General features: G+C 40.8%; 1 protein-coding gene across 1 annotated transcript in view; it reads right to left on the bottom strand.

Moving 5' to 3' along the window:
* Positions 1-4069: 4069 nt before the first annotated feature.
* The window catches only part of LOC310677010 (uncharacterized protein), a 169169-nt gene continuing 151916 nt past the window's right edge, over positions 4070-21322 (bottom strand). Inside the window, exons 7-8 of the mRNA XM_083439314.1 lie at positions 7512-7678; positions 4070-4491 (exon numbers count right to left, since the gene is read on the bottom strand). The gene's annotated coding sequence lies outside the window, so the exon portion shown is untranslated. The remainder of the gene's footprint in view (positions 4492-7511; positions 7679-21322) is intronic.

Here is a 21322-nt window from a genome sequence, read left to right as displayed (position 1 = left end):
CATAAAAAGACTTCCAATTTTAGCACTAAAAGCACACCATTATATGCAGCATAATGTAGTTTAAAAGGCACACTGATAAGTGGCGGTATTCAAATCCATTTCTGTGCCCTTTTGTGTTCTTATCTACCCCAGGCCAGCAGACAATCCAGCTTTTCACTAACCTTTGGCACTCCACCATCAGCAATAAAATGTGAGCTCCTTTATATTCCCAGGACTTCCTTAATTAGCATCACCTGTGGTATGTTCTGTTTGAAGCTGCATCAGCAACAGAACACACCTGCTTTCATGCCTGCAGGTAGAATAAGGTTCAATGTCTTAGGGCTCCTGGGAATCCCATCTGTGTGCCCTAAAGCAATGCTAGACTAGAGCCATGGCTAAATACCTATCATCTTTAGTGATCCACTAATCCTGGTAATTGTTGCCTTGATGAAGTGAAATGATAAACAGTGTTCTGATATAAGCCTGCGTCGAGTTCCAACGAAACTATTTCCTTGTCTTCCGTTTGAGAAGAACTATTTGGGGTGCCAGATAGAAAATAATAGAACATTTCAGATATTCATTGTCTACAACGTTTGAAATGTTAATTATTATGCTATTTGCATAATCACTTTTTAATCTACCTTTCTCATTTGGAAGCACATTTATAATGAAACTTGAAGCAATTTGTCCTCGTAGAGACGGATATATGTATTTAATTATATGTACTCATTTGTATTCCTATATATTCTAGAGGTTGAATCTAACTACCTATTAATAGCACAAATGTGCATATTAGGGGTCGAGAGAGGAGCTTTATAAATGAATCATGAATACCATGATTGCAGAATTGTAGGGAAACATGCTAAGAATTGCAGCCATAAAGGATAAAAGTTAGGGGTTTTTGTCTGTTTGTTTGTTTCAATTCTTGCTTTGTTTTTCTGTAGTACATTTTTACTAAGACAGCAAGCTGCATCAATTGAGAGCTCTGGAGCTTTCTCAACGCCATGTAATAATGCTGTCTCCCAATATATCATACTGTATCTTGCACTCAAGACAAAGAAGATGATGCCCCATGATTTCTAACCATGAGGAGCATCTTTTTCCTTAACCAAATGTGTACATTCTGAAAACTTTGTGCTGTGCATGTGTAATTCAGTCCTATAAATGTGTGTGACTAAAGATCAAGTAGAGAGGACAAAGGTCTTCTGTCTCACTAAACAATAGATAATGAAATAGGCTAAACTATTTGTTTCAGGAAAGTGACACGATAGTGGAGTAATATAATATTTCTAGCTGGGAGATCCAGTATTCCTTTACTTAAATATCTTCAATATTATCTGATACAATTCCTGGGAAATATATGTAACACCCAGTTTGCATGCACTACTAAAACTTTGAGCTTTAGGTGTGGGTCAAAGCACTGTAAATTGGATGACAACTCAGCCGCTGTTACATTTGATGCTTTGCAAGGATGGTGGTGCTATTTAAAACCCAGAAAGGTCCATTACTTGCAGGAGATACAGACATATTATTCTGCCACCATACAAAGTAGTGGGATGAGTAGAAATATAATAGAATCTTTCATAAAAGGCAATAATTGTTTCTTGAATCCTAGATATACTAATCAACAGGAGGCTTCATGTGACCAAAATCCACCTGTCAAGTCTTTTCAAGGGAAATGTTATTGAAGTGAGGCTTCCTGCAGCACAACATCTTTTTTCTACTTGTTCAAGTCTCCAATGACCTGGAGGAAGTGGGAGATCAACTCAAGAATATAATCCAATAAAAAAACTCTTTATTTCCTAAAGCGGACCATAACTGAAAGATGTCTATGTGTTTGACATAACAGGAAGGAATGGACAATATCAGCTGATGAGTGTACCTCAGTGGTACATGTTTGTTACATTCAAACTTTGAATATTTAGGAGCTATTTCTACAATCAGCACCTAACTATCATCATATGAAAAATGGCCATGAGGGACCAGAATGGAAACACAAGATCACATATATTAATCTACGCAGCTCTGTCTTGCAATCCAAGCATTTTGGCAAGATGCCAACTTTCCTTAAATTCTCTGCTAATAATTTCTTCTAAGGTATTCAACCCAGCCTGCACCCTTACTTTTCTTATACCCCATTAAAGGCTGGGTGTGCAGACACTTGGCACATGAGAAACATCCCACTAGCACTGCTGCCAAACATATTTTTAATTAGTGGCAAGACACATATACTGAAAAAGATATGCAGTGCCAAAAGGAACCCCGGGGTCCTGATAATCCAAATCTTTATTACTGAGTAATGGAACACGATACCTGACAACCCTGAGTCTTGGATGTTGCCAAGTCAAGGACATAAATAACAACACAGAGATTAATGTCACCCCTACTGCTATTGAGCATTAGCATGGCAATGGTCTGGTCCCCCATACTGGCACAAACTAATTCTGCCTAGCGGGAGAACCCAACCTCTTTCCACTAATGTGCTCATTGGGAAGAAAATTAAAACTGCCTCATACTTCACCACTGTCTTGTAAGCCTAGGATCTTAATAACTTTATGGATTCAGAACTAGGAGAATAAAGCTCTAGAACTGTATTTTGTTGAATAAACATGGGCAGTGCATGAGAAACACAATATTGAAAAGACTCTTTTACACATTTCCAACTGTTAAAAAAAAAGAGCCCGTTTTAAATTCAAGTGGATAAAATGGTACCTTATGTATGTACAGTAAATAATATGCAACCAAATTTAATAAAAACCTGCAGAGCAAAAAAATTAAAAGGAGCACAAATTATATGAAGAAATTAAACTTATTGCCAAGTATTTTACTCAAGTACTGAATATTTATTCATATCTATAAAGTACTATTTGTAATTAACCAGGACACCTAAATATTCAGTGGATGCAGATCGCTTGACTGAATAATTATGACTATGCTGTAAATGGAACAGGATGTACCTGTTAATGATGTTGCTGATGCCACATTTATTTTTGCCTTGTCCCAGATTTGCTACTGCCTGTTACAAAAATATCAGGGAATGTTGGGCACGGAAGAACTTCATTTACTTGAACATAAGAAGAGCCTGCTGGATCAGCAAATGCCCCATCTACTCCAGCATCTTGCTCTGACAGTGGCCAACCAGACGCTCATGGGAAACCTGCAAGTAGGAAATGAGTGCATTCTCCCCTCCTGCAGCTTCCAGCATACTGCCTTCAACCAAGGAGGCAAAGCATAGCCATCAAGTCCAGTAGCCACTGATGGCCTCATCCTTCATGGATTTGCCTAATTCTCTTTTAAAGCTATCCAAGTTGATGTCCACGACTGCCTCCTGTGAAAGCAAGTTTCTACTGCATGAAGTAGTTGTTTTTTTCCTGCCCTGAGCAACTAAAAGGGTAGGAGGGAAAGGGAATCAATCTAGGAGAAAATGAGGGAGGAAAATAGAGTGATGGGGAGGTAGGGGAAAGAAAGTAGTGTGCCACAGGAGTCAGGAGAGAGAACGGTGTGTCGGAAAGCCATACACACACACACACACACACACATCCCTTGGATCTAGTAAATGGATCCTCTTGAAGGTAATTTTTCACTCACACATCCTGCCTCATCAGCAATCAAATCACAGACCACATCTATCCCCTTGAATAAAATTTACAAAAAAAATAATCAAAAAAATCTGATGCTTCCTACCACCATCATGGCAGACAAAGCGTTTTGAGACCCAAATCCTTGTGGATCCCCATATTTTTACAATGGGTTCTCTCAAGGACAAAACACTGGATCTATGATCACACCCACCCACTGGCAGGGTACCCATATATGTTTAATACCCCACCCCCAGGAATCTTGTGTAAAATGCAGATTCAAGAGGATATTTTTTCATTATACTGGCTCCAACTAACCTAGACCCCATTGAAATGTGTGTATGTGATTGTATCTTCTATCAGCCTGGAGTGTGTCTGTGAGGGAAAACTGACCTGGGGTGGGGATGGCAGAAGACACATCCAAAGGAGGTGACATCCATGGCATTTTCTCAAATACGCCCTTAGACCCAAAGATGTTGGTTACCCCAGTGTAAAGAATTGTCACCTAACAATACAATCCTATGCAAATTTATTCAGAAGTGTTATACTGTATTCAGTTAGGCTTACTTCTTAGTGTGTTTAGGAAACAATACTTTGAAATGTGAAAAAAGTCTAATAAAAATAGTTTTAGCAAGGTTGGGATCTCAATTGCTATCAGGCTTCAAATCAAGTGCTATCAAGTATGACCACAATAGGAGAAATATCTACATGCTGTTGTTTTACATAACTCCAGGGTACAGCTGTCTAGTTTTCCACCCAAGCGAATTCCCTTGGCCCTCTGCCTGCCATACTGTCCCTATGGTTTGTTTGTTCTATTGTTTTTCCAGTGGAGTGATGCATTGCTGTATCTTCCTTTGCTGCAGCTGAAGTAGAACCATCCATCATCCCAATCATTGCTGCGAAGGACCTTATGGACTGGGAGTAAATTATGAAGCTATGGGAAGAGAGAGAGTGAGGGAAAGAAAGGGAGAGATTACTTTTTGCAGAAACAGCTATTTTCTGCTAGTGTTTGTCTCTACATATTATTCCTTTCTTGCTTGAGATCATGATGAGGCCAATGCATGGGGAAAAAGGCTAATTAATTTAGGAAAACGGTGAATATAATCAATCCAAATACACTTAACATATACAAGGCTGGCTTGTCTCTTCCTTGCATTTGTGTTTCAGTAGTTGTGGTTTTCTTGTTAATGCAATGCAAATATTGAACCTAAAGGGAAAAAATGCCCTGTCAAGATCCAAACTGAAACTATCATTGATGTGTCTTTCTGTTATAGGTTCATTCCTATACTTACAACTAATATATTTCCGGATAGTGATGGTACCATATGCATCCCTAGTTAACATATGTAGCATATTTCTTTACTAGGTAAAATAATCACTTTCATCCTTAGAAACAACTCAGGTAAATATACAGAAGTTATTATTCTCTGTTACTAATGTTAGTCGGGTATGAATAAGACTAATAATAATGCAGCTGGTTATTGACACAATAGGTAACGCAATAGGCATACAGTGGTACCTCGGGTTACATACGCTTCAGGTTACAGACGCTTCAGGTTACAGACTCCGCTAACCCAGAAATAGTACCTCGGGTTAAGAACTCTGCTTCAGGATGAGAACAGAAATCGTGCTCCGGTGGCACGGCAGCAGCGGGAGACCTCATTAGCTAAAGTGGTGCTTCAGGTTAAGAACAGTTTCAGGTTAAGAACAGACCTCCGGAGCGAATTAAGTATTTAACCCGAGGTACTACTGTATTTAAAACAGGACACTTGGAACTGTATGGTGTTGAAATGCAGCCATACCATTGTATTATGTAAAGATATTACAGTACGGTGGTACCTCGGTTTACAAACTTAATCCGTTCCGGAACTCCGTTCTTAAACCAAAACCGTTCTTAAATTGAGGCGTGCTTTCCCTAATGAGGCCTCCCGCTGTCAGTGCCCTTCCACGGTTCAGATTCCATTCTTAAGGTAAAGGTAAAGGTAAAGGTAAAGGGACCCCTGACCATTAGGTCCAGTCGTGGCCGACTCTGGGGTTGCGGCGCTCATCTTGCTTTATTGGCCGAGGGAGCCGGCGTACAGCTTCCAGGACTAAGCCACATCTGGCGAACCAGAGGAACGTACGGAAACGCCATTTACCTTCTCGCCATTTACCTATTTATCTACTTGCACTTTGACGTGCTTTCGAAATGCTAGGTTGGCAGGAGCAGGGACCGAGCGACGGGAGCTCACCCCGTTGTGGAGATTCAAACTGCAGACCTTCTGATCGGCAAGTCCTAGGCTCTGTGGTTTAACCCACAACGCAACCTGCATTCCATTCTTAGACCATGGTAAAGTTCTCAAACCGGGACACTATTTCCTGTTTTGCGGAGTTTGTAAACCGAATTGTTCTTAAACCGGAATGTTCTTAAGCCGAGGTAACACTGTACTATCCATTTTATTTTCAGCCCATCCTAATCATCACTGGCATGAAATTTGCTTTTTTTCAGTATCATTCCACTAAGCTCAGGATTTCATAGAACTATTCATCATGAACACAGAGCTCCTTTTTCAGTATTTGTAGCTGTTACGATATGAATGCAACGCAGCTGCAAACCAGCTCAGTGAAAACATCGCATGATGGGGCTGACTGTGGGAAACAATGTTACAGTCAGTTCACAGGGCGATTCACCGGAATTTGCTCAATGTGTAATATGAGACCTTCCTGTCATGTTTGTAAAGGAAGTCTTCGCCACTTGCTTGCTGAAGTCTGAACTGATCGGACATGTTTCTGTAGTGCTGCAAAGTCAGAAATAAAGAGATGTAAATAGATTTCTGACTATCTCCTTTCCCTGCTAGGGAAGCAGGGAGGGAGGGTGTGTGCATTTTCCACGCTGGGAAATGTTGCCTATAACAAGATCTTCCTGGACTTGCGGGGATGCCGGCCAGGGAGGTCACCGGTAAACAAGCCGGGAGCCTGGGAGAGGGGCCAGACTCTCCCGAAGAGGCTTGTTTTCCAACAGTAGCCATCATATAAAATACCAATGTAATGTTTGAGCTTAGTGTCCCCTGTTCCCCCTTCCATCTCCCCAGTGCACATTTTATATTTACCTACATTAAGTGTCATTTGCCATTTTGTTTCCCAAACACTCAGATTAGAGGGGTTCTTTGGAAGCTTTTTGGAGTTGTCTTTGATTTTCATTATCCTGAGTAATTCAGTGTCATATGCAAATTTAGCCACCTTACCCTTAACTCCAGAAGCCTCTGCTGTTCCTACAGATGCTGGGTGTTAGAGCTTTCATGTGCTCTGCATGGGAGTGGTAAGCAGGGATGTACTAGGTAGAATCTCCTCTCAGAACCTGCATGAGCAGCACCAAATGTGCACGCAAAGGCGTCTGTGTGACCCCCCGAAAGCAAAATTCTTCAAGATTCTGAGTTATGTAGAAGTCTTCGTGCTTCTAGCTTTATGTGCTACAGATGACTGCTCTGTTTGGGTAGACATCAGAGGGGAGGGCTACTCAGTATACCTCCATTCTCATTTAGAGCACCAGTCCCAACAACAATATTTTAGGGATCCTACCACTCATTTCCCTGTGAATGTCCATTTGTTTTTGCAGTCTGCATTCTCTTCATCAAGCAGTTACAAATCCATAATGGCAGTTTTTCTCTTATCCCATGATAGCTATGCTTACTCAGAAGTCTTTATTATAGACTTTGTTGAAAGAATGCAATGTCTACTACAGGGGTGGGGGACATCTTTATGTTGAAGGTCGCATTCCAATAGTGGGTAGAAACAAAGCTGATGGCCAAAACGGCTGGAGCTAAAAGTGAGAAGGACCAGATTCAAAGTGGGCAGGGCCACTCCTTGTATCTCTCTTTCTGCTACCCTGTTCTCTGTCTTCCTAAACAAAAGAAAACAAGAAGAGCCCTGTTGGATCAGACTAATGGCTTATCTTGCCCAGCATCCTGTCCTCACAGTGGCTGGCTTTCTCTCTCTCTCCCTCTTCCCTACGCCTGTTTCTCTCACTTGGATTACTTTCTGGGTGGGGAGCAAGATGGCTTTCTTCCTCTCCACCTGGCACAGATATACAGTGGAAGGCAGATAGATCTGTGGCTGCTTGAGCAGTTTGCTTGGCTCCCATGCTGGATAAGAAGAAAGAAGAAAGGTATCCTATTTGCAGAGAACAGTCCTATAACAATATGTTCGCCAGTCCTCATTAACAGTCTGGCAACAGTACTCTGAATTAAGCTGCATTTCCGACTTCAGAGACAGGCACATGTATAACAGATTACAAATAATTGATTCATTTTTTCCTGTTTTCCTTCAGTAATCCTTTCACCTATCTAAGAAGCCAAGCATCTTCCTAGTGGGTTTCTTACTTATGATGTAAACATTGACATATATATTGTTTGTTTTTAATTGCTTTATAAATTCTAGCATTTTTCTTTGATAGAGGAAACACATAACAGGTGATAATGAAGCAGCTTGTGTTCCTTTTAAAATAATAAATTGGAGCAGACTTACACATTTTAAAGAAAGTCTTTTTGTTCTGCTTCTGTTAAGCATGGTGTACATGAAAAGTTTCCTTCTGAAAGAGGGCTAATTCTGGAATACCATATAAAAGCAAACATCAGGCTCATGCTAACCACTGGTTTAAATCCAAGAACCAGTTAATCCTTGAGGATCTCAGCCTTCAGTTTTATAGAAGTAAATTTCATGCTCCTATATAGGGTAGTGAACAGACTTTTAAAAGTTACAAAGCCCTCCCCCCCTCAAAGGGGTTACTTGCTGATATATTTTTATTACTATCAAATGGTATATAGATTTTGTTAAATAAATAAAAATAAACCTGGATTAAATAGGATTGGACATATAGGCTAGCATTTTGAGGACAACAACATGGGAAAGCAGCAAAAAAACTTGAAAGCACGAAGAATGGTGATTCCACAGTAAATGCCCATCTTGAAACACCCAATGTAGTCTGCTGAATATTGCAATTTAACTTTGTCCTTTGACCTTCAGATATTCAGATTCATATTCTTCTTTTAAAACCGTAATCACTTCTGGGAAGGAACTATCTAGATTACATATGTTCCACGTGTAATATTTAGTGGGTAATGCTGGCAATATTCCCATAGTGTTCAATTTACACTGAGATACTCCTCTCAATAAAAAAAAGATTACTGGTTTGTAAGATGATGTCAGAAAGCTTCCTAATCCTTGCCTTGCTCTCTCCTAACTCTTCCTGGGTGCTGCTAGGCGGCTGATCAGTAAGTTGCCTGTTTGCTCTTGAAAATTGCTTTACTTAGGAAAGCTGCAGATGTTACACACAAGCAGTGGGAAGAAAGTACGTTGACTTAAGATGTTTTCTTGCACTTCCACACAAGGCATACATTTCTGGTAGAGAAAATGAAATCTCCCACAGATCTCTAATTCACACAACTTCAGTTTCAAATTCTCACTTCACACATTACACAAGAAATATGGAAGGAAAAGTGTAACTCATGTACCATCTGTCAACATGTGTATATCTTTTGAAGATGTCCTTAACAGTATAGATGTGCTTATGAAGAAATACAACTGAGTCCAGAAGTCCCTTTCTCCACTTTCCTGACCAAGAAATCAGCTACTGCTCATCCACTGAAACTTTGGCTCTCTGCGAGAATGAAACCACAACTTCAAGTGCATAGTCTTTTGCTGCTCTGGATCCTGACCAGCATTCAATAAAAACCAAAAGCATTAAAGTTCAGTGTTTCTTTTAAATGAAAGACATTCTTTTGTGGAAATGGTACAGAATTATCTATTGGCTTTGCTTAGACAGTATAAGACAGTTTTGATATATTTTTAAATAGAATTTTAAATAATTGGATCAAGGGTGGTCAACATGGTGCTGTCCAGAAAGTGCTGGATTCCAGTTCCCTGAGTCCCAGTTAGTATGGCCAGAAGTCAGGGATGATGTGATTTGTAGTCCAGCAAATGTGGAAGGAGCCACATTGGTTTCCTGTGAAATAGAGCCTTTATAATAGAACTCATCTGAGTCATCAATATTAGCATGGCAGTCCCACCATTTTGTATACATACGAGGTCCCTTCCAACTCTATAATTTTTTTATTCTATGGTTCTATGTTGCTTTATCTGAAAGAAACGCAGCAAGAGGGAGATCCCAAGAACAGTCGAGTTAGAACAAAAGACTTTTTTCCACAGACTAAACTGGCAAGATTTTAATATGAGTATTAAAAACAAACTAACTTTAGAAGGGAAGAATAAGATAATCATTAAGCAGATGACAGGAGACTTCCTCCAGCTTTAATTGGCACTTAGTGGAATCTGAAGAGAAAGAGTTCCCCTCCCCTTGTTCATGATTATAAATAAAAGTACATCTTCACACAACACGTAACTCATTGAATTCACTTCTCAAATATATAATGCTGGAGACTGTCTTAGATAGCATTAATGGGGAATTAGACAAACTCACGAGGTCCAAGTCTATTGAAGTTTATTAACCATGCTTGCTAAATATAACTTCTAGCGTGTGCCTTTGAATACCAGTTGCTGAAAAGAGTCATTCCTACTTGCAAGCTCCCTAGACTGACTAGCCACAGTTGGAAACAGCTTACTAGATTAGAAGAACCTTATCAAGTAGAATTTTAAAAATATTAAAATCATAGCTCTTGGGTTGCAGAAAATAATTTAGCATTGAAATGTGTCCTCTGTAAATGCTAATGTTGGATAGTTTCCTGATGCTCACAGAATGCTGGATGCTGGAATATAGAAAGTATCAAACAACTGTTTTTAACACCCAGTTGTATCTGATACCTGACAGTTCATATTAGACAGTATTCCATAGATGTCAGGCAGTGACATTTAGCATTTAATTGTGCCAAAAGCAGAAATACAATGTTATGTGATGTCAGTTTTCAAACTTTCTATCATTACTTCCCCAATGCCTGTTAAAGATTTCCCCATCTATATGTGGATGATTGTGTTGCTCCTTGGTTAGCAAGGGGGGCTTGGGAATAAATCCACAAGGGCTTGGGCAGCATTCATTGGTAGAATCATAGAATTGTAGTGTTAGAAGAGTTTCTGAAGGTCATCTAGCCCGAACCCCTGCAATGCAGGAATCTCAACTAAAGCATCCATGGCAGGTGGCCATCCAACCTCTGATTATAAACCTCCAAGGAAGGAAAATCCATCGCCATTCAAGGGATTCCATATCACTGATGAACAGCTCTTACTGTCAGAAATTTCTTTCTTCAGTTTAGTCAGAATCTCTTTCCTTGTAACTTGAAACTATAAGTTCAGGTCCTACCCTTCAGAGCAGGAGAAAACAACCTTACTCCATCTTCTATGTGACAGCCCTTAAGATATTTAAAGATGGCGATCATACCTTCACTCACTCTCCTTTTTTACAGGCTAAAAATACCCAGTTACCTCAATCGTTCATCTTAAAGCCTGGTTTCTAGACCCTTGATTATCTTGGTCACTTTCTTCTGCACACATTCTAGCCTTTCAAAATAAAAATCAGCATTCTTAAAGTACAGAGTGCATGTTCAACTGCAGTCAGCTTTCCCTTGTCTCTGTATCATGAAACCCAAAAGGACATGATAATATCTTTCCAAATACTTCCAGTACTTCTACTTCATCTATCACTTCCTCCCTGATTTGTTTGTTTGTTTGTTTGTTTGTTTGTTTGTTTGTTTCAGGAAAGGGTCACTTGTTTCATCTTATGCAGATAGGATGATGTTATGATAGCAATGCCCCTGCCAGTCATTCTGTACAAGATTTCAAATTGGCTTAAAACTTCAGTTTAGCTTACTAGTGAACTTGGTTTAAAGTCTTTATGATATATTACATTGTTTAACTACTGCAATTTGAGGACAAAATATCACTCTGAGTAAGCCCCTCTGAAAAGGGGCAACCCATCAAAATACAGAATACTGAAAAGGTCAGCTGGAAATGGCATAGGATTATATTTCATAAAATATAGGCGTTGCATTTCAGAAACCTTATTTGTGTGACAAAAATTGTGACAAGAACACAGGTTGGCATAAAATCAATATGCTCAGTCAAGGCCTGTAATAAATAATAGAAATGAAGAAAAGCATAAATTTAGCCGGTTTTCATTACAAGTTAAAGTCAGTCTAATTTCCTAGGTGAGTTCTAGGAACGGCATAATTTCCAAAGAAAAATCAGACCCAGAATATTTCTCTCCCCCACCCCTCGTAAGGTGCTAATACAAGCTTCAAAAAGAAAAATATGTTTACTGCTTTCATATACACAAGGGGTGATGCTGTTAGGCAGTTATCAGTGTCTGGAGAGTAGATATGGAAGGACCATTAGCTCAGGAAAAAGGAAAAACTCAAACTCACAAACTATAAAATACTACCAGGGTAAATGTACTGTGGTCAAATTTCAACTATTGTAAAACTTCTAGTGCTTTCTTATATGGGAAAAGTGAGAACAACCAGTACCTGAAAGAGATTAGAGCATACATCCCCAAGCGTTTTGGGTCTGGGGGCACATTTGAAAATCAAAGAAGCACCATAAAATAATGATTTTGTAGAACATGACACTCAGAAACTCAACCCCACAGGACCAAATAATAAAAAGCAGACAAAATACACCCATATACACCAAAAAGAAGCAGGTAACACACCCAAAATGAAAGAAAATGAAGCAGCAATACACACGCACAAACAAACACACAAACACAAACACACACACAACACAACCAAAAAGTGGGCAAAGTACCCACCAAAAATCTTAAAGCAATCAATCTCTCCCAAAGCGGCCAAAGAAACAACAACCAATGCACACCTAATATACAGTACAAACAAAAGCAGACAAAACACGCATGGCACACAAACCAAAACTCCCAGAACCTTTCTCCCTCTGCAAAAAAAAGCCAGCCCCCGCCCGACACTCTCCTGCTCTCCAAGTGTTGCAGTTCCCCTTTACTATTCCATTCTAAGTTAGAGTGGGAGACAGCAAGCCAACTCACTGGCCTCCTGACGCCCTGCCTTAAGGGCAGAAAAATAGCCTTCTTAGACCGGACCAAAGGCCCATCTAGACCAGCATCCTTTTCTCACAACAGCCAATTAGATGCCTAATAAAAGCTTCCTTCCTTTTCTTTCTTATAAAGAACACATCTGGGCCTCATTCTCAGGAAAGGGAAGGAATAGGGCAAGGTGGCTACAGGCCTCCCCTCACTTGCTAGTTAACCCAGCGCCATCCAAGTTTTTAAAGTTTTTGTTCAAGCCCCTAAACCTCAATTTTATTTTTAAACTAAATCTAGGAGGAACAGAAAACATCGGCAAGTAACAACGGTTATGTCGGGGGGGGGGGTGTGTAGTTGAACATGCATGGGTGCTGCATTTGGCGAGGGGGTCCAGGATGCATTATACCAGGCAAAAAGGTAACCAGGCTCCGTTAAAGAAAAGTTTGCTTTGTCTGAAGCCATATGGATCCTCAGTTTTTAGTGAAGTGCAGCCAGTACTCTGAATGCTTTGTGCTCCCCTCTGACATTAATTCAGGCAGCGCTGCATTTGAGCACGCATGCTTGCTTGGGAGCCTGCCAAAAAGCTCAGAGCTTTATCATTATTGTGTCAGGCCCTGATTGATCCAGCTAAGTGCCAATTACCTAGCCAGCCAATCATAGTTAAGGTGAGTCAGGACTGGCTGCAATCTACCTTCTCACCATCTTCCCACATCTGTCTGTCCTTTTTGCTGCCATGATGCTTGTCATATGTAAAGGGGGGGGGTAGGTAATTTGTTGTTTTGATGGCTTGTTGTTGTTGTTGCTGCTGCTGTGTGTGTGTATTTCTGCCAACTTTCAAGGGTGTGTACAGCACATGAAGACATGATGGGGCTTTGGGTTTGTCTGGTGGGCTAATCTGGGGTTTCAGCTGGCATTCAGAATATGAGTTGAGGCAAGATCACTAAAGGTTTTAACATAAACAGTGGGGCCTCATGTAGCCTTTGATATATCAACATCATTATACTTTAATTTGTTTTTCAATTGCTTACTTATGTAGACTTCCAAGTGCGGATATTATAAAGAGCTTAGATACTGCGGTCTAGCTCAGCCTCATTTATCCCTTGATGTTTGGCACAGGTGGGGAACCTGTGGCCTTCAATATGCTGTTGGGTCCCAGTGCTAATCAACCCTACCAAGCATAGCCAGGAGTCAGGGGCGAGGACAGCTGTGCTCCAACAACACCTGGAGGCCCACAGATTCCCTATCCTTGATTGCTGACATACTGAGAGATATGTTCTGTTCTGGTCCTGCACACTGATTGGTTTAAATTCATATCCATAGGAGCCCAGGGCAGCTTGCAATCTGAGAGCCATCCCTTCTTCTTCTCATCTGAGAATAAGAATAAAGAACCTGAGTTATAGTGTTTTATCATCAGACTGTAATTCGTTGATCTCTTCCATGTCTGGCACCAAACATTTTGCAGTCTGAGGGAAAGAACACAATGGGGCACTCCCTATTTCACATGCAGAATCCAATCAGTCTGGTTGTTGAATATTATTTCAGTGCTGGCAACAGGACAACATCCTGCACAACACTTGATGAGTCTAGTTAAGAATGGTTTCCACTGCCTTATCCACCAGCATCCATACCCTGAGGCAGTTACCTCACTCTGTCTAATCGATGAATCAGCCCTGAATTTCCTTTCAATATTCTTATGAAAGAAAGAAGAGTCATTATACAAGGAAAGTTTCAGGCTAAACACATAAAAATCAGTTCATTTTCCTGATTAAACTGACTTTCAGAATTTGCTACCACGAGATGTGCTGATGACTGGTGATAATACATTGTTGGAGCCAAAAAAGAGACAGTATGCTGCTCATGGCCTGCAGAAGGCATGAGAAGACAAGAGCCTTTCTGGATCTGCCTAGATTCCTGTTTCCCACTGTGGCCAGCGCAGTATCCCTGGGAAGCCCACAAGCAGGATAAGGCTCAGTATTATTGTAAACAGAATGCTGGACTTGATAGACCTTACTTAATTTGACCCAGCGACAGAATTCTTACGTTGCTAATATTTCTAGTGTAACTATCAGAGGTTGCTTATGGACCAGTTCTAATCTATTGTGCAAAACTGCAAAGTGTTCCACTACCTCCAATTCACATCTGCAAAACACATTTTTCAGGGACAAGGTGTTCCTGTAAACAATTAGAGTCTCAACTTGCAAGAAAATGAGGCCACTTAAATCTTAGTAGTGGTAGATTCAGTTTCCTTCAAGCATATTTTATGCGTACAAGATGTGTGTGCCTTAAAAATGTATACAATGAATAATAGGCATCATAGAAATGCCTTTCCTTAATTATGCAATCTTGAATTTATATCAAGACTTTGGCAGAAGTATTGCCCTCTTGCTCCCCCTACTGGGTCAATATGATATGTTTTCTATAATTAATGTTTACAATTCTACAAATTATACATTTAATCCAATCATTTTCAGTGTTTTAGATAAGCTTATTTAAAGTTAGAATGTAATTTGCCAGGCAGAACAGCGTTTAACCAATGTGTGTGGACAGCACATACTTGTGAAATCAGCTACCACAAGATGTCGGAGCTGAAGAGACTTGGGGCACAGGTAGTCTTTTCATCAATCCTTCCTGTTGAAGGTCGTGGCCCAATAAGAGAGAGGAAAATACTTGAGGTAAACCTCTGTCTGCACAGGTGGTATTGTCAGGAAGGATTTGGCTTCTTGGATCATGGTCTCCACTTCTTTGAGGTGGGACTTCTAGTGAGAGATGGGCTGCACCTCACAGCAGTTGGCAAGAATGTGTTTGCCAAGAGTCTTGAGAATCTGATCAGGAGAGCTTTAAACTAGATCTTGAAGGGGAGGGAGAAAACAATACAAATGACAAAAGAGCACCTGACACTGGGGATAATAGCTTCATTGACGCATAGAAAACTGAGGTGGTGCTCCAGAAACCTACTAAAGGGCAAGAAACTACAGGAAACAAGCAGCTGCAGGGAACAACTCATGGTTTCACTTGTCTCTACCTAAATGCACAGAGTATGGGAAACAAACAAGATGAACTGGAACTTTTAATACAGGATGGCAAATATGACCTGGTAGGCATTACTGAAACCTGGTGGGATGAAACTCATGACTGGAATGTAGGAATTGAGGGGCATAACCTGTTCAACAGGAACAGACCAAACAGGATGGGAGGAGGAAAAGCATTATATATAAAGGATGTGTACACTTGTGAACAAATCCATGACCTGGAGCATGAAAAGCAGATTGAGAGTATATGGGCAAAAATTGTAGGAGAGAAACAACAGTGACCTAACTGTGGGTGTCTGCTATGGACCGCCAAGCCAGACTGAAGACTTAGATGATGCCTTACTAGAGCATATTACCAAACATTCAAAAAGGAGAGAAATAGTAACCATGGTGGACTTCAACTTCCCCGATATCTGTTGGAACTCAAACTCTGCCAGGAGTGTAAGGTCTGACAAATTTCTCCATTGCATTGCTGACAATTTTGTTTTCCAGAAGGTGGAAGAACCAACAAAGGGATCATCTATCTTGGACCTGGTCCTCACCAATAGGAAGGAGCTGGTTGATGTAGTGGAAGTGCTTTGAAACTTGGGAGGGGGTTTCTCCTGGGTTTCAGGATACAGAGGCAAGGGAAAACTGAGTGTAGCTGGACACACACTCTGGCCAATTTTGAAAAGCTGAAGGAGCTATTGGGTGTGATCCTGTGGTCAGAAATACTCAATGAGAAGGGAGTCCAAGATGGAAGTTTTTAAAATGAGAAATATTGAAGGCAGAAATGCAGACAAAACCAACAAGAAAAGTGGGAGGCATCTAAGGAAACACTGGGTGTACTAGATAACCCTCGGGGTCCCTTCCAACTCTATGATTTTATGTGGCAATGAGCTCCAGTTTAGATGGCTTTAAAAGGAGATTGAATAAATTCACGGACAATTAGGGCTACTAGTCATAGCAATCTGCAGCCTCCAGTTTCAGAAACAATCTGGATATAATCTATTTGAAGCAACATCCTAAGGCAGCTATTGGGGAGAGTGCTGTTGTGCTCATACCCTGCTTTTGTATTTCCCCATGGTGTCTGTTTGGCCAGAGAGAGAACAGGATGTTGTTCTTGATGGGCTTTTGGTCTAATTGCACAAGGGCTCTTCTTATGGTCTTATGTCTTAACTGTCCTGCTTATAGGCTCTCAGAGTCCTCTAGTTTGCCACTGTTGTAAACAGGATCCTGGGCTAGATGGGACTTTTGCAAAAGAGGACATACTGGAGTATCGTGCCCGGTGAGTTAGGCTGCTTTTATACCCACTGCCCCCAAAGTGGCCCTTAAAATATTTTGCTGGCCTAGATCATTGGTTTGAACTTACATTCTTAACAAAACTTTTATGCTTTCCCCCATGAGATGCAGAATATTTTTTTAATATATATTTATTATACAGTGTGCATTGAATAATAGTGTTCTAGAGCGAGATGATTTAACATATATCTCTGCCATTTATCCCAGGCTTTCACTGTGTTCACACAACCAGGAAGACACAAACAGTTTGAAAGTAGTTTAGGATAATGTCATCGTACAGCACAGGTGATCAAAGGTTTGTAAATTGTCCCACAAGACACATGCTTGGGTGACTGTCTTAACCACCTTGAGTAACTTGTATAAAAGCAAGGTATAGGAGGAGGAGGGGAAACAACAAAAACCTATGAAGGTCACCTAATCTTGATGGTGCATTTAAAAATATGAAATGCTCTTTCTAATCTACTTTAGTCACAGAAGGAACAAATTCCAGTAAGTAGATTTAATACAGATTTATTCATCCCTGAAATAAGGAGCCTGCGAAGCCACAGAATAATTTCCCAATACCCAATGCAGAGACTTTGCTACCTATTCATAAAAAAGGGATTTATCAAACTGTGTTTTTATAATGCTGGTATCTAAGGAGGTTCTCATTTAGTCTCTCCACAGCTCTAAATCAAGAGAATTGTCTTAAAGATATATGGGGACTTAGGAGCCTATGCTCTTGCCACAACATATAAGAATTACTCTTATCGTTCACACTAGTCTCCCTACTACTGATAAGGGATTCTTTTCAGGTGTTACAGCCAAAAAGCTACCCACAGATTAGGAACATTAAGGTAAAGGTAAAGGTACCCCTGCCCGTACGGGCCAGTCGTGTCCGACTCTAGGGTTGTGCGCCCATCTCACTTAAGAGGCTGGGGGCCAGCGCTGTCCAGAGACACTTCCGGGTCACGTGGCCAGCGTGACGAAGCTGCTCTGGCGAGCCAGCACCAGCGCAGCACACGGAAACACCATTTACCTTCCCGCTATAAAGCGGTACCTATTTATCTACTTGCACTTAAGGGTGCTTTCAAACTGCTAGGTGGGCAGGAGCTGGGACCGAAAGACGGGAGCTCACCCCGCCGCGGGGATTCGAACCGCCGACCATGCGATCGGCAAGCCCTAGGCACTGAGGTTTTACCCACAGCGCCACCCGCATCCCCATTAGGAACATTACCAGACTTTTAAACACAGAGTTCCAGGTACTGTGCCATTTTGTAACTGGGAAATGGTGTATATTCATTAAGATTCCTGATTGAATGAGTTCATGCTACTCATAGGGCCAGTTCATACTCAGTCCAGATTATGGATATGGCAAAGCTCAGGAAGGACAGATGGGCATGCGCTCCCTTTTCCCACTCCAAGTATAACTTCCAGTGAGAACTAATGAATCATTTCATATGTAAAGATTCTAGTAGCAAGATTCATCAGTCACCATGTCATTAATTCAGAATACTGTAGTACAAGAAGGCACAGGAGTCCAAGGCTTGCGTCTGTATTCTACCACATGGACAACCTAGAGTATATACTTGGACCATTTATAAACTGGTCAAGAGAACACAGCAGAACAACCTCTGCAAGTGAACAGCAAGCTGTTTTATTGTGCAAATATTCTTTGATTGATTATGCTTGTTCCCCCTCTGCAAAGTCTGTAGGACTTAAGGCACATTAAAGAATTATTATTATTAATGAATGGGATATGCAAAATCTACTTGTGGTTTGAAGTGAACCCCAGGATACTTGGCATACAGTATTGATAGTCATGGCTGTAGCTGGCTATGCCTGGTGCTTACTCCCAATCTCTGTACCTGCCTGGTGCTGGATGCTGCACTGCCACTGATAACCCGTCTCCTCCATGCCAGCTTGCCACTTCAAAAGAACGCAAGGCGAGTGACACCTGTTAGGGTAAAGGTAAAGGTAGCCCTGACCATTAGGTCCAGTTGCAGACAACTCTGGGGTTGCGCGCTCATCTTGCTCTATAGGTCGGGAGAGCCGGCGTTTGTCCGCAGACAGCTTCCGGGTCATGTGGCCAGGATGACTGAGCCACTTCTGGCGAACCAGAGCAGTGCACGGAAACGCCGTTTACCTTCCCGCCAGAGTGGTACCTATTTATCTACTTGCACTTGATGTGCTTTTGAACTGCTAGGTTGGCAGAGGCAGGCACCGAACAACGGGAGCTCACCATGTTGCAGGGATTCGAACCGCTGACCTTCTGATCGGCAAGCCCTAGGCTCAGGTGTTGAAGAGGGGTGGTCTTCTGCGAAGCAAGAGAGAAACTGTCCCTTCTTTTGCAAGACAGGAAAGAGCATAGACAAAGTTCAAGTTCAACCAGCTATGGGAGACAGGCAGAGCAAAGCCTCGCCAAAGCCTACCAATGCTCTCTCCCAATCCTGCAAGGAATCCAGCAGCCTCTTCCATGGCCCAAATGTTCCTGCTCAGAAGGGCAGTTGATGGAACAACTATCTTATGGCTCTCTGCTAGCCCTGATCAGACCCTTTGCTGCACAACCTTTTCTGTTTGTTCTTATTTTGGACCTCTGGGGTGTTACCCTGGTGCATTTGTTGCTCCTCTTTTCTATGTTAAAACCTAGCAGAGGCTTGGGAAAAGTCAGTGTCAGCCTTGCAAAGTGACATTCCGCATGTCCCCTTTTGTGAGGCATCAGTGAGATGTGATGACCCTGGGATCTGTCCTGTGACCATGGCAATTTTATTGGGCTGAGCTGGCAACTAATGGAGATTAAATGCATAGCTTCTTCTTAGCTTCATTATTCCTGAATAATGCCTATTTCTCAACCCTGTGGAGCTAAAATTCAAACATTCCAATCCATTTTATGCTACAAGTCACACATTTAGCAAAGCCTTTAAAGATATTCCATAAAATGAGACTGCTCCTTTGTTTAGCCCCCCAGTCCACATATTTTTTGTCAAATAAGTATGTGCAAGCATTAGGAACATGCTCAAGGTTTTATTGAATCTATACTGAACCTGTGTGTAGCAGTAAAGGATACAGTTAAACATTAGGGATCTCAGACTGCCACAAATGTACTGTCACTCCTGCAGTGAGAAATATTACCAAATAGGGAGAATCCTGCAGTGAATTAAATAAAAATGTTATTTGGAATACCATTTCACAATAAATAGATGCAACATTTTGCTTTCATCAAGGTACAAATTACTTAATTTAAGGAAGTCAGTATGTTGTTATGGTTTAATTGTTGCTTTGGTGAAGGAAATCAGCACAGAAAATGAAAAAATGTAACATTTACATGTTCATAGTTGGAAAGTAGATCTATTAGGCATGCCACAATAATTGTATGGTCATTGAAAAATGCTCAGCAAATCCCTAGTTGATAGACAAAACATCCATTTAATAAAACAGACTGACCACAAAGCATTACTGTAAATTCCATATCATTTTCAATAATATCTCTGCTTTTACTCTCTGTCTATGATCATTATCTGTAACCATAAATCACTGTTAACCTTTAAAAAGCTCCAATCAATGTACATATTTCTTACCTCTCCATACCACTTTTGCTTGGTCAACAGCAATTTAAACAACCCAAGTATATTAATTTTAAAAAGCTGCTAAGAACTGATATATGCTCATGTAACATCTTGAAATGTAATAGAACAATAATTGGCTGTGCCATCAAAGGTTTTGCACTATTTGTGATCTACAAATGTCAATAAATGGTTTATTTAGTTTAGGCGAGTGCAGTGTATTGAATAATGGAATATATGGCAATAAGGTTCAAGACAAACTGAAAATATTTATATTTTTTATTAGAGAGACAAAGGGAAATGCATACGTGTTATAATGCACTTCTCAGTTGACATTTAGGGTAACACTAGTGCAAGTATTTTTACTAAATGTGTCTATTACCAGACCTATTTTAAGGAGCAAATGCTGACTCGACCCCTCTCCCATATCAGTGCCCTGAGATCAGAAGCACTTTACTCTGAGAAAGGAACCCTTACCACATCCGTCCACTCAGGTGTATTGGTATCTGTGAGTCAGTAACTTGGACAGGATTCAGGTGGTTTGGTCTCATCCTTGCATAATGGACTCAGTCAATAGGTAGGTCTGAGAATGCCTTCTATCATCTCCTAAAGCTTCTCCAAAGTTCATCAAGTTGTCAATTTGTTGTCCTTTCTCCCTTCACTGCATCTGGATAACAAGGCACCTATTCTAAGGCTGCAATCCTAACCCCACATACCTGTGACTTCTGAGTACCCCAACTTAGAATTGCCTTGTACTGTGTTGTTGTTGTTGTTTACCCACCCTTTACTCTAAGGTCCCAGGGACCTTACAACATTAAACAAAATATTAAAAACAGTTTAATACAACTTACATTATAGTAATAAGGTGGGTCACTTAATCACGTCATTGTGACATTGGTGAAAACTCCCTACAGGGCCCAGACCATTTTTAATGCA

This window comes from Podarcis tiliguerta (assembly GCF_965153285.1).
Source record: "Podarcis tiliguerta genome assembly, chromosome: 4".
Lineage (NCBI taxonomy): Eukaryota > Metazoa > Chordata > Lepidosauria > Squamata > Lacertidae > Podarcis > Podarcis tiliguerta.
Note: the sequence above shows the minus strand (reverse complement) of the source record. Positions and strands in the feature narration are given on the sequence as shown.